Below are 14,034 nucleotides of genomic sequence, written 5' to 3'. Positions count from 1 at the left end.
TAGCCAATAGGCAAAATCTTTCTCTAATTAGAATGGTAAAAATTTTAACCAAGGGCCAGGATTGTGGCTCAGTGGTAGAGCACTTGCCAAGCATGCATGAGGCACTGAGTTTGATCCCTGGGACCACATAAAAATAAACAAATAAAGTAAAGGTATTGTATCCATCTACAACTAAAAAAAAAATTTTTTTAAATTAACCGAAAGGGAAAATTCAAGTTTTAATATCATAAGAGACTGCCAAAGAGATAGTCTTAAGAAATAAATTGTTATGAAAATACTTTGGATCAATCATGAAAACAGGAATAGCTGATGAGTAACTAGAAAGGCAGCACAGAAACATGATGGCAAAATATACTGATTTATTTGGGATGAGTGCATGATACAAGACAAAATACGAACACAATTTAGGCAGAAGTGAAGTGAAACTTCTGTCTCGTGATTTTGGGGCTATGGTTTCAACCACCAGAGGCCACTCTTCCCCAGAGAGACAAAAGCTCTGAAGCCCTTCTCACTCTGTTTGTTAAAGGGGTACTATAAAAGATATACATGTTGGCAATATTATTCTCTTTCTACCCAAAACAAATCTGAATATTGAAAAAATTGGAAAATAGAACTGAAAGTTGCCCGAGAGGCTAAAATGATGTTCTTAATAGAGCTGAGTCAAGTCGCTGGGGAGTGGAGAAGGGATGTTGTTCCCTGGGAGAAGAGAGATTTGTGGAACAGATGCCAAGCTTTGAGAGATGACTGAGAGAGCTGGAAAAGGTTTCTGGATTTTTAATTTTTTTTTACTGAATTATAACTACAACCACTCCTGCACATCCTTCAGCTTAAGACTATATAACAAATTGTTTTTTTCCCCCCATTAGCTTTGCATGTCAAACCTAAATTTTATACACTGAATTTTGGCTTTAAGAAAAGAGTAAATTAACCACGGCTCCCCAGGGTTTAGCATACATATTTATAATCAAACAGAAGAGAAAGAAACCTTAATCCCTCAAAGTGCCCTGCTCAAAGCACGCTCAGCAAACACCTTCCTCACTCACTCCATCTTCCAGATATAATAGGAAAAAGCTGACAACACAAGTTACCAACCCATTAGTTAAGGGACAGCCTCATTCTCTATTACCACTTGCTAAAACCACAGGTAGAAGTAAAATCCAAGAGTAACAATTTCACGTATGTGCACAAGGGACAATTCAGCATAGACCCTAAGAACACCAAGAGATTAAACATTTTTAAACACACTATTTCTTATTTCATGCAGCACCACAGGAAATTTCAAAGAGAGGATATTTAGCAGCCCAGATATCCTCAGTAGTTTCTTTATGAAATACTTGTTTAGAGTACAGTTTTGTATTCTAACATATTGGCAAATCAGTTTAATCACACATCCTTGTATCTTCTGGACACCTAATGACTTTCCCAACTACAAAGGCAAAATATATCACTACAGAATATTCAGAAAATAGAGAAGGCTTTGAGAAAAGCCTACAATCCCAGAGAATATGGGAAAGAGAAAAAAGTTCTGAATGAAACATATTTTACACACACACAAATTTACACATGGTTTCAACTTTTTAATATTATCATTCATCTACATTCATCACCAAATCAACTAGCCTTCTTGCCCTCTTTCCCAATGAAAAACTAGTTCTGACAAGTTCACCAAGAATCTGGGGCTGGGTAGTCCATGTTTTCACAGTTTATTATTTCCTTGTACCTTCTTTGATGTCTCTGCAGCATTTGCACTCGGACCACTTCTTTGCAAACATCCTAAGCTCCTTCCACCTATCTGGTCACCCCCTTCTGACATCATTTTGGACTGTTCTTTTTCAGGTTTACATTAATTACTGAATTTCCGGTTCCATCATCTATGCTTCTCATTCTACTCCCTCTCCCTGGACAACTAAAGGTGCTCTCATGGTATCAACTACTGATACATGGCTGATGTGCCTAACACAAAACAGATGCTTAATAAGTGTTGGGTTTTATTAATGACTTAATATTAATGACTTTTGATTCTAATCTCTAGGAAGTTCTCAGCTCCAAGGCCAGACAGAACCACATAGCAGAAACCTTTTATCTACCACAGCTAGGACAGGTAACTGGCTGGTTAATCATAAAAGTGTGTTAAAGCATTAAATGATAAAAACAAGATAACTAAGTATTTTTTAAAACTTTATTTATTTTTTCATGTGGTGCTGAGGATCGAACCCAGTGCCTCACATGTAGCAAGTGCTCTACCACTGAACTACAACCCAAGCTGGACAAGTAAGTATTTCATACATTGAATTTTAATCAAATACATGCCCATTCACTAGTCCATAATTTTAGAGTTACAGCCTTCTCTTTAAATAAGGGTCTGCTGACTCTTCAGTGTCTTTCTTTACTAATAGCCATGGTAAATTATCTGTGCTTTTCAGTTTCTGTTTGTTTGATTATCAGCTTTATAAGATATCACTAACAAGACATACAATTTACCCATTTAAAGTTCACAACTTGATAGTTTTTAATATATTCACAAAATTGCACAATATCACCACAATCACTTTTGGAACATTCTCATTATCCCCCCAAAAATGAACTCCATATTCATTAGCACTCACTTCCTATTTCCCTTCAAAGCCCTGGCCCTGGGCAAACATTCCTCTTTTCTGTCCCTATGAATTTGCTTACTCTGAACATTTCATCTAAACAAAATCATATAGTACGTATTCTTCTGTAACCGATTTCTCTTCCTTAGCATATAGTTTTTGAGGTTCATCTATGTTGAAGTCAATAATAGTACTTGCCTTTTTGATTATACAGACAACTTTATAGGTATGAAGTGATATTTCATTTTGATCCCTGAAGAACAATGTTAAGCATCTATTCATTGGCTTACTTTTATATCTTCTCTGGAGAAATCGCTATTTAGATTCTTTGCCAATTGTCTAATAGGACTAGTGTCTTTTTTATTTTTAAGTTGTAAGATTCTCATGTTATCTAGACACAAGTCTCCTCTCAAATAAATTATTTGCATCTTTTCCCATTACAGAAATGTTGTCTTTTCACTTTCTTGATGGTGTCATTTGAAACATAAGTTTTTAATTTTGAAGATATCCAGTTTATCTATTTTTTGTTTTGTTGCGTGTGCTTTTGATGTTATATCCAAAGAACCACTGTCTAATTAGGTTCAACAGGATTTACACCTAAGTTTGCCTCTAATAGTTTTATAATTTTCTTCTTATATTTAACTATGTGGTCTATTTGATTTTAATATGCAATATATGAGGGACCAACTTCATTCTTTCGCAAGAGGAAACCTATTGGGATGTTTTTTATTTAGTTCTTCTTTAATTTCTTTCAACAATGTACTGTTGTTTGGGGTGTCTTTTATTTTTTTTTTTGTGAAATATATTCTTAATACTTTATTCTTTTTGATACTAGTATAAGTGGATGTTTTTTCTTAATCTCATTTTTGGTTGTTCATTGCTGATATGTAAGAAATATAACTAATTTTTGTGTATGGGTTGTGTATCTAGCAAAGTTGAATAGTTTTAACAGGTTTTTTTTTTTTTTTAAAGTGGGTTCCGTAGGATTTTCTATATATCAGATCATGTTATTTGCAAACAGATAGCTCTACTATTTTTTTTTTTTCCCAATCAGGATGCTTCAGTACTTTTTTTTTTTTTCCTAATTCTTGTAGCTAGAAACTCCAACACAATTTTGAATAGAAGTGAAAAGGGTGGAAATGCTTGTCTTTTTTCTGATCTTAGGGAGAAGGCATCCAGTCTTTTACCATTAAGTATGATGTTAGCTTCAAGTCTTTTTTAGTTCTATTCCTAACTTGTTGAGTATTTTTATAATGAAAGGGTATTAAATTTTGTCAAATGCTTTTTCTACATCTGTTAAGTAATCATGTAGTTTTCGTTATTTCTTCTATTGATATGGTATAATAGCTTGGCTTACTTTTGTATGTTGAATCAACCTTATGTTCATAGGAAAAGTCCCATTTGGTCATGGTATAGAGGTCATTTGAATATACTGCTGAATTTGGTCCATAAATGTTTGGTTGAAGATTTTTGCATCTAAGTTCATAAAAAAATATTATTGTGGTGTTTTCTTTTCTTGTGATGTCTTTGTCTGGATTTGGTATCAGAAAAAATTCTGGCCTTACAGAATAAGCTGAGAAGTAGGTCTCCCCTTTTCTGTTTTATGGAAGAGTTCATGAGAAATTGGTATTAATTTTTCCTTAAATGTCTGGTAGGATTTACCAGTGAAGCCATTTGGACATTGGCTTTTCTAGGTGAGTATATTTTTATTCCAATAACAGCGCTAATCCTACCCATGAACGCAGAGCACTCATGGCATAATCCCCTCTTAAAGGTCCCATCTCGTAATATTGTTACAATTGCCATTAAATTTCAATATGAGGGTTAGGGTTGTGGCTCAGCGGTAGAGTGCTCGCCTAGCATGTGTGAGGTCCTGGATTCGATCCGTAACACCACATATAAATTATTTAAAAAAATTAATATAAAGTTATTAAAAAAATTTTCAATATGAGCTTTGGAGTTGATAACACTAAATATAGCACAAAGTGTCACAGCTCAAGTTCTAGACAAGCTGTTCTTACCAAATTTTTGGATTGTTTGAAGTGTGTATGTTATGTTTCTTTTTTTATTGTACGCCCATAGGACAGTTTCCAGTAGCTTTACATAGTTTCACCAATTATGATTGTTCTGCTATGGCGTAGGACAGTGGAACATTTTGTGGTGCCATTCTCAAAGTACAGCTCCAGTTTCTATAGTACTAATTAATTAATTAATTAATTTATTACATGGCAGTAGAAAATATTTTGATATATTACACATACATAAGTATAACTTGTTCTAATTAGGATCTCATTACTGTGGTTTTACATGATGTGGAGTTACACTGGTCATGTATGAGGATAGAAAGCAATTTCTATATTTTTAAATTTATTCATTTTTTTAGTTGTAGATGGACACAATACCTTTATCATATTTATTTATTCTAATGTGGTACTGAGGATCAAGCCCAAGGCCTCACTCTACCGCTGAGCCACAACCCCAACCCCAATTTCTATATTTTAAGTGCAGAAAGAAGGAAAAACTTTTGAGGTAACTGGAATAAAAAAATTCTTTAGATTAAAAGTCTGACTCAAATATTTATTATAAACAAGGAAAACCAAATAATATATACTGTACATTTAGAATATGCTAGGCATTATTTTGAATGGCTAGAAAATATTAAAGTGTTTAGTCCCTCCATAAGGTACATAGGGTTTTTTTTTTTTTCATCCTCATTTTATAGATGAGAACGGAGGCTAAGAAAATTTTGAAAATTTTCACAGGTTACACAGCTAAGTAGAAAAGTAAGTTTAAATAATGTTTTTTTAAATTTCTTTGTTAAAAAATAGATTCTTAAAATATGGTCTATAATGTAAAGAATTTTTAAACCTGTTTTTACTTAGTATTGTAGTCATCCTTTAATCTTATTGTTTGAAATAGTTTCTAATGGCTACAAAATTTTGTACCATATTGCCAAATTTACTTCACTTCCACAATAGATAGTTCATGTCTCATTATGTCCTCAACATCACTGAAAACAACATTTTCTTTAAAAAAAAATCTCTTGTCTGGGCGGGGTTGTGGCTCAGTGGTAGAGCAGTTGACTCGCACATGCGAGGCCCTGGGTTCAATCCTCAGCACCGCATAAAATAAATAAATAAATAAATAAAATAAAGGCATAAAAATAAATTAAAAAAACTCTTGTCAATCTCCCTGTATTTTCCCTTATGGTTGCTTACTATATATTTACACTCTATTTTTATATTTGTCATTACTAAGAATTCGTTTCCTGGAGCTACTGCAACAAAATACCACAAACTAGAGGATATAAAATAACAAAGATTTTCCTCTCAGTTCTGGGGACCAAAAGTCCAATATCTGTTCTATTGAGCCAACTCCGCTTTGCTTCTTTGAGCTTCTGGTGGCTTCAGGTATTCCTTGGCTTATGACCTCATCACTCCAATCTCTGCATCTCTCTTAAAAGGGTAGATGTGATCACATTAGGACTCACTAAGGTAATGAACGATAAGCTTTTCTTCTCAAAATCTTTAAATAATTTACTTTGTCATGTCGGGTAATATTCACTCTTTTGACATATAGTGTTCAAAAGTATTCTTAAAACATCCACCAAATGTGATCATTATATTTATTCTTGTTGCTAATAGCTTAAAAATATAACATGGAGCTGTAAAGTTTAAGGTACAGCCCAAAGGTACTTCCAAAGACACAAAGTTTAAAAACCATTATCAAGCATTGGATACCAAGAAAAACAAATTCCCCTTTTAAGAGAATTATCTAGAAAGTCATTTATTTATTTTTTTTAAAGAGAGAGTGAGAGAGGAGAGAGAGAGGGAGAGAGAGAGAGAGAGAGAGAGAGAGAGAGAGAGAGAGAGAGAGAGAGAGAATTTTTAATATTTATTTTCAGTTCACGGTGGACACAACATCTTTGTTGGTATGTGGTGCTGAGGATCGAACCCGGGCCGCACGCATGCAAGGTGAGCGCGCTACCGCTTGAGCCACATCCCCAGCCCCTAGAAAGTCATTTAGAAATATGGTATTAAAATCTAAATAGTACACTTTTCATTAATTCAAACATTCTTTAAAAGAAAAAAAACTAAGTGTTCTTCTACAAATCACAAATCCTTTTAAAATTCAAGTTTTCTTTTAAACCCAATTTAGTAGTATGAATATTCATGTCCACCCTTCACATAAGTCTACCCAGGATGAACATTCACATTATTTAGTATGTCTGGGAGGCATAAGAATTTTTTTTTTTTTTTGCTTTTCCAAAGTCATTTCTAAGAGTTATGGCTATAATATAATGAAACTACATTTTCTTTAACATATAATTTTGTATCTTTTGCATGCAAAGGGTGCTGTAGCTATTAAGGTAGGCAATTTGGGAAATATACACATGCACATTTTGCTATTTCTCAAATGTATCTGAACTTCTCTTTTAGAAATTTCTTCTATATCAATTTACTATATCCACAAAACATGATATTTTAATGGTCATACTCTTTATTCCTAAACTTACTAAAAAGTAAATAAATAAAATAAAAAGTAATAGTTGAACTCAAGAACTTCTATTTTTAAAAAACAAGCTTATCCCATGTGATAAATTTTTGCTGGTACTGACATTAGTTTGAAAGAAGAGAACACAACAGAGTATATGCTGCCTCATCCCAATGAGCAGGCCATGACCAAGTGGGCACTCTATACTCTGTAACTAAGTATGTCAAGCAGATCTTCAGGTCCTACTGGAGACACTCTCCAAATGACAAGTCTCCAGCCATCTTTGTGTAATCCAATCCTGTGCTACCTGTAATTCAAAAGACCTCTTGCAATTATTCACTTGATTACAGGACAATATATCACTTCGCCACTATAGCCAAGCCAGAATATGTGGAAGTCAAGTCTCAGGGGGATGGGGGTAGAGGTGGAGATAGGTTCACTAAAATTTAGACTAGTTCTTGAGAAGAGAATGGCTTATTGGGCAAGTTTGGATATAGCTCCTCAAGCCACTCATGAATGATTACTTCAAATAATTTGACTGCCCAAACAGGCCAACATCAGACATCAGGTCTGGGGCCACACGGAATTTGCCAATGAACTGAAAAGTATGCTGGTAGGCAGGTCATTGGTTTTGCCCAGGATCCCTCCAATGCCCTCTTTCCTCAGAGAGTGGTATGGGGTATAAGCAGCACACCAAAGGCTCAGGTACACTTCCCTTTTGCTGGTTCTTCCAACTATATAATTTCTGGTCCCTGATTCCAAGTTTTAATAGTTTCTATGTGATTGACTTATCATGCTCTCAGAGAATAAAACTACATTCTTTGTTTCACTACTAATGCTGGGACCCATGTTTGGTTTATAAAATATTATTGTTTTAAGTTTTATTATTATTATTTTTAATTTTTTTTTAGTTATAGATGGACACAATACCTTTATTTTATTTCTTTATTTTTATGTAGCGCCGGGGAATCAAACCTAGGCAAGCGCTCTACCACTGAGCCATAATCCAGGCCCCTTAAGTTTTATTATTTTAGCATATTAATTTTATTTGTTTTTCCAAGAAGAATAATGCTGAAGTAGAACGCCAAATTTTAGGATAGTTACATAATGTCAAAAAATTTTAATTAAAAAACGTGGATCTGCTTTAAGAAAAAGTAACCAGGTCATAGAACTATTTCTAAAAATATTTTAAGCAAGAAAAAGGTCTTCATAGGTGGATGCCCAAACTCTTTTGTAGTGTTTATGTTCATATGCTAATGGATATGGCTAAGAAACATGATGAAATAAAGCAAGTGTTAAAAAATTAAAGAAAAACTGGCTTTTATAGTGACACGGAGATTCTCAAAACTACAGAATACGTCAATTAAAAAGCATTAACAAATTTCATTAGAGGTTGAAAAACCAATATGTCTAATAATTCAAATATTTTTACAGACATTTCAGCAGAAATGAGATCAAGCGCTCTCAGAAACTTCCAAAGCCCGTCTGAAAAGTATTTTTCATCATGAAAGATCTGTCAGGATGTGTTCATTGTCAATGATTGCTTCTGAGCTTCAACTTCATCTTTTTTTCCTGCTTTAGGAAAACAGATGTGGGATCTTAAATATTTTGTCTTAGATGGTAATAGCATGTGAAATTTTTGTCAAGGGACACTGAAGAAGACAGGAAGACAAGATTCTGTTTCTTGATGTACTTTCTCGGCAGCTCTTGCAGCATGGGTGGCTTCTCCAGGGTGCAGGTTCTATGGCAAATGAGTTTCTCTAGAGCCCAGCTGCTGCAGAGTATCAAAATCTAGCACTGACTCAGTAGCACTCATCTTGGGTGCATTTTTAGTGGAGTGCCACTGGCAAGATACCTCCCAGAAAGTCATATGATCTCAGCCTTAGTAGTAATAGTATAAGATTATATTATATAACATCAAATAGTAGTAGTGTAAGATTATATAATAGTAAATCTGCTAGTCTTATAATATTTAGAGTTCTCTTACCTCTTATTTATCAACATTAAATTTCCAAACCCCTGTTATATTTATGATCTTTTATATTAGAATTATCATGTTCAGATTACGATGTTTCTCTCTTCTGATTGGACCCAGATTAATACTAAAAACATGAAGCAAATACATTTATGAAGCAAACACGCTCATACTTGCCCAGTATGTGCACAGCAGAGAAATTAAAGAATTAGGTCAATTTTACAAACCATTAGAAATGAAAAGAGAAAAGGAAAGGTCTTAATTTATGAATAAACATCAGATAATATTTTCATTATCCTGTCTTGTTAATGTGAGGAAAATTATGTAAAAGAGCATCTATAAAATAGTATGGGCAAAAATAAATTTCATTATGCAAAAAAAAGAGAAGAAAATATTTTCACATTTTATTAAATGGACTGACATGAACAATTGCCAGCAAACAACTTTTTCATAAATGACTTAAACTCTGAAAGAAGTCTTTGCTAATTTTTAGAAATTTATTTTTATATTTATAATTACCTAAAACTGATTTGCCTGTTTAATATAAAACCTGCACATAACTTTGCTATTGATAAGCATCTTTCTCAAAAACCTTTACCTGGAGATTAAAATGTCAACTAAAAAGATATTTCCCCTCCTGGGCCCCATATTCCAAATCATGACTTTTTATAACAGCAAAAATAGGCAAATTAAAGAAACATTACAAGAAAAATCTAGACATAAGGACTACAGTCCATGATTACTGAGAAATCCTAAAATCTTGGGCCAAGGAGAAGCTTATTCTCAATCTAAATGACCAGTGTAACAGAAGCAGAAGAGGCAAAGCCAAGCACGGGTTAGACTTTAGAGCCTGGGAGATCAACTAGATAATCCAAAACAACTCAAAATGAAACAAAACACCAACTGATAAATAAAAAGCAAAACAAAACCCGCATCTACCCCTAATGTCATCTAGGTTTAAGTCTAAAACAAACAAAAGTGAATGAATTTTCCATGTATTTCAAGGGGAAATAGGTTCTTCCTGCCTCTGGTCAAACTTCAGCTGAAAGTCCTAACCTCAATTTGGAGACTATGACTACTTGACAGTCAAAGTACAGGATGAAAAGAAAGGTAATTAGTGACTTGGTAACACATTATAAACTCCAACTGGTCATGGAGTACTGGTAACGTCTACCTTAGTGGGGTCTGGTCACAGTTACAGAGGAACATCATGTTCTTATAGCATGTATAGCTAGGACCTTAACAATAAAAAGAAAAGAGAAATTGTATCTCTGAGAACAAGCATGGTAAAACTACAGAAACACTACTACTGAGTAACTTCCCTTTATTTCATTTATTTTTACAAAGCACATTCAAATCAGCATCTCTTACAACTATATACAGCCTAACTTCAGGTATTATGTGTCTTTCTCCTACCATCATCATTACAAAAATAAGTAGGAAAAATTTCCATTTCTTTGCAAATTGAGATAAGTAAATTAAAATACAATCTTACTTAATTTTAAAGATAAGCACAAAATATAAGCAATTTTCCATGGCTTCATACATTTATTTGGACTAAATCTTGTCTCAATCTCCTTGCTGACCAGGCAGTCTACCAATGGAAATATATTTGATTAAAATTATTTCCTATTTCTCAGATTTGTGTCTCAGACTTCAGAGGAGAAAACTAAAGAGATTATTCTCCATAAATAAACACTAAACAGCAGACAGGCATGATAATTTATTAGTGTACATATAACTGGCTTTTGTATAAACCCCCCAACCTTGAACTCTGTGCCAAAGTGCTCTTCAATAATCCTGTGATGGGTATAGGCACTGGTTTAAGGGACCAAGATTAGAGCATCTACCTGACTATATGTGGAATTTTTTTTAAATGCGATATGCAACTGAAGTAGTAATAAAGTCTCAAAGAAAAAGGACAAAAACCACAACCAAACCTAACTATTGTACTAATCCTAACATGTTTTCATATCCACAGTTATAGAAATAGCATAATTTTAATGCAATTCTTAAAGGATCAATATTTTGATCTAAGATTAGAATTTAATGAAGACTTCATAGTCACTTTCTGCTAACTATATAAAAGAGATCTAATCTCATTATTACAAATTCTATGAACACTGTCACAATTTGTTTCTTAATTCAAATATCCATTTGAGAAATAATTTTCAAATAAATACACATTATGGATCAATAATAACTTGCTTAGAAAAAAATTTTATATGGCTTAAAAATGGAAATGACTTGTACTAAATTCAGTTGTCCACACCAATTAAGACATATACAGAAAAAGGCTACATGCTTGTTCTTAAACAAAGTAATAATTTACCTTATTCTTCCAACATACTGCCCCAATTTCAACACACTACTAGAATTTAGGACATATTTAGCACCAAGGATAGCAAGATCTTTTATATTTATATTGCCCACTAAACCTGATTGACTACAGATGCCAAGAATGTGATGCTAAAAAGGATTATCAGGCTTAGCATGAACACACAGCATCATCAATTATGTTTACCACAGGCGCAGGTAGCGTAACATGACATATTTTACCATCCCTAGTATTAAAGCTGTCCATTAACACATTTCAGTTCTGAGCAGCCCTTGTTCAAATCCTGGCCCTACCATTTATTGGCCATATGACTTTAGATAAATCAATAATTTTCTTGGCTGAAACATGAGAATAATAATCCTTAAAGTTGTCAGTGCTGAATAACAATGATATAAACATTTAAAACAGGGCCTGAGGGGCTGTTGTGGCTCAGTGATAGAGCACTTGCCTAGCATGTGTGAGGCACTGGGTTTGATCCTCAGCACCACATAAAAATAAATAAATAAAATAAAGGTATATTAAAAAATAAAACAGGGACTGCCATGCTGTAATTAATAAGTAATAGCTCTTACTGGCATTACTACAGGAGTTTAAGCTTTTCAAAACTTATTACTGATGATCACTGAGTCTGTCTTGAGATAAGCTTATCTCTGCGGAAGTTTGAGGCTCACACAGCAAGCCACTGGACACATAGCACCAGCCAACTATGGCTGCATGCACTGAGCAGAGGCACTGCCCCTCACACAAGGACAAAAGAACACAACTTCCCAATGCAAACAAGGCCAACACTCTTATATTCTTCAAACCAGTGCTACAGGTCTGAGTTTTGTCCAAGTAATATAAAAATGTGCCACCTACTCTGATGAGGTTTAGAACATTTTTGATTACAAAGATCTTATTCTTCTTGGGACTACTCACCTACCTACAAAGTATAGGATAAAAACTGGTAATTATACTTTTCTCTGAATTTCAGAGTCTTAATGTAGGCCTATTCAACACTAATCACATTAAAAGAAAAGACTTTATCACATGAGATTTACTTTAATGACAAAATATGCATATATTGGAAAAACACCTTTAAAAACATGAGGGTAGTTAGAAAACACTTATGACATTTAACAATAAGAATAAACAACATAGCTATAAGGAAACTAGGTTCTTTTCCTATAAAAAGGAAAGTTTTAACAGCTAACAAGTGCCAGATCTTATGATACCATTTGGAATTCTAACTCCATGATAATGATTTCTAGTTAACAGACCTGGCTGTGGTCCTATTACTATGATTTTACCAAGCTGAGTGAACTGACAGAGCACAGTAAAATTGGAAGGACAGAGGATTTGAAGAGTCAGGAGATCAGGGCTCACTGCTTGCTTTAACTGTGTAACCTGAACTCACTTAACACACGGAGGCTCATTTCTTCTACCGAATGCTACCAAGAGTATTTTTTCTTGTTGGTTTGCTGGAATATCACACTAGACTCACTGATAAAAGATGTCTTATGGACTGTTAAGTGCTGTCCCACCAGATAGCCTTCAGTGGAGAAGCCACATTACCCAATGGGTTTATAAAGTAGACTTACAGAGAGAAGTTGGCAGGGCAGCCCCGAGGGCACCATACCCACTTACTGAACTGCCGAATTCCCGAAGGCAGAGCCCAGGACATCTGAGAAGACGACCTATAGAAAACATGCTGTGGACTACATGGAAACCTGGTCAGTTTTGTATTCTAGGAGATATATTCTCCTTTATTTTGATTCTATAAGTTTAGATTTAGGAACAGAGTAAGGAGTTTGAACAAACTTCACAGTTCTTAAAACTCACACCGAAAGAGGGGCTGGAGTTGTGGCTCAGAGGTAGAGAACTTGTCTGGCATGCCTGAGGCACAGGTTTAATTCTCAGCGCCTCATATAAATAAATAAAATAAAGGTCCACTGACAACTAAAAAATATTAAAAAAATAACACCTCACATGGAAAGAAACACCATGGATATATGATGCCAAAGGGGGAGTGGGGAACAAATCTGGATGCTGATCATAATCCCCAGATATTTTTAAAAATCTGACTCATGTGATTAGCTATAATATAAAAAATATATAAGCACAATTATATTTGTGTCAGACTGATATACTGTTAGAAAGTTGGACAGAAGGACAATTACTATTCCTTCTTCATAAGAAACACAGAAAGCTATTTACTGCAAAAAGGTTAAATAACTACAGTTCACACAACCAACAGTCAAATATTCACTGCCAATTATAGGGCTATTTGGGGAACAAGTGGAAATTCGGTCTTCTCACTTTTAAAATATTAAATGCCTGACAGCTTTTGTTATAATCATTTGTTAAGTGTTTACCAGATGCCAGGTCCATTCAAAGTGCTCTGATATATCAATTTATTTAATTCTCTTATTAATCTTATGAAGTAGTTATTATTATCCCCATTTTTCACAATAGAAGTTGCTTACAATCAGACACCTTTTTAGAGGAAAAGTCAAGACTTCAGTCTATACATTCTGGAACCAGGGCTTTAACTAATACACACTCTAGTGTCTAAGAAAATAATTAGGCAGACTATATAAGGTACCTAATTGTTTCAAAAAACTTGTACTAAACGCCTACTATAATAAATACTT

At 34.1% G+C, this 14,034-nt stretch overlaps 1 protein-coding gene across 1 annotated transcript in view; it reads right to left on the bottom strand.

The window, feature by feature from the left end:
- Positions 1-14,034, bottom strand: part of RASSF8 (Ras association domain family member 8) — a 103,776-nt gene that overhangs the window by 68,364 nt on the left and 21,378 nt on the right. The gene's annotated exons all lie outside the window — the stretch shown is intronic.

Source organism: Spermophilus citellus (assembly GCF_964194105.1).
Source record: "Spermophilus citellus genome assembly, chromosome: 10".
Taxonomy (NCBI): domain Eukaryota; kingdom Metazoa; phylum Chordata; class Mammalia; order Rodentia; family Sciuridae; genus Spermophilus; species Spermophilus citellus.
The sequence above is the reverse complement of the archived record's forward strand: the minus strand, read 5'-3'. Positions and strand labels throughout refer to the sequence as shown.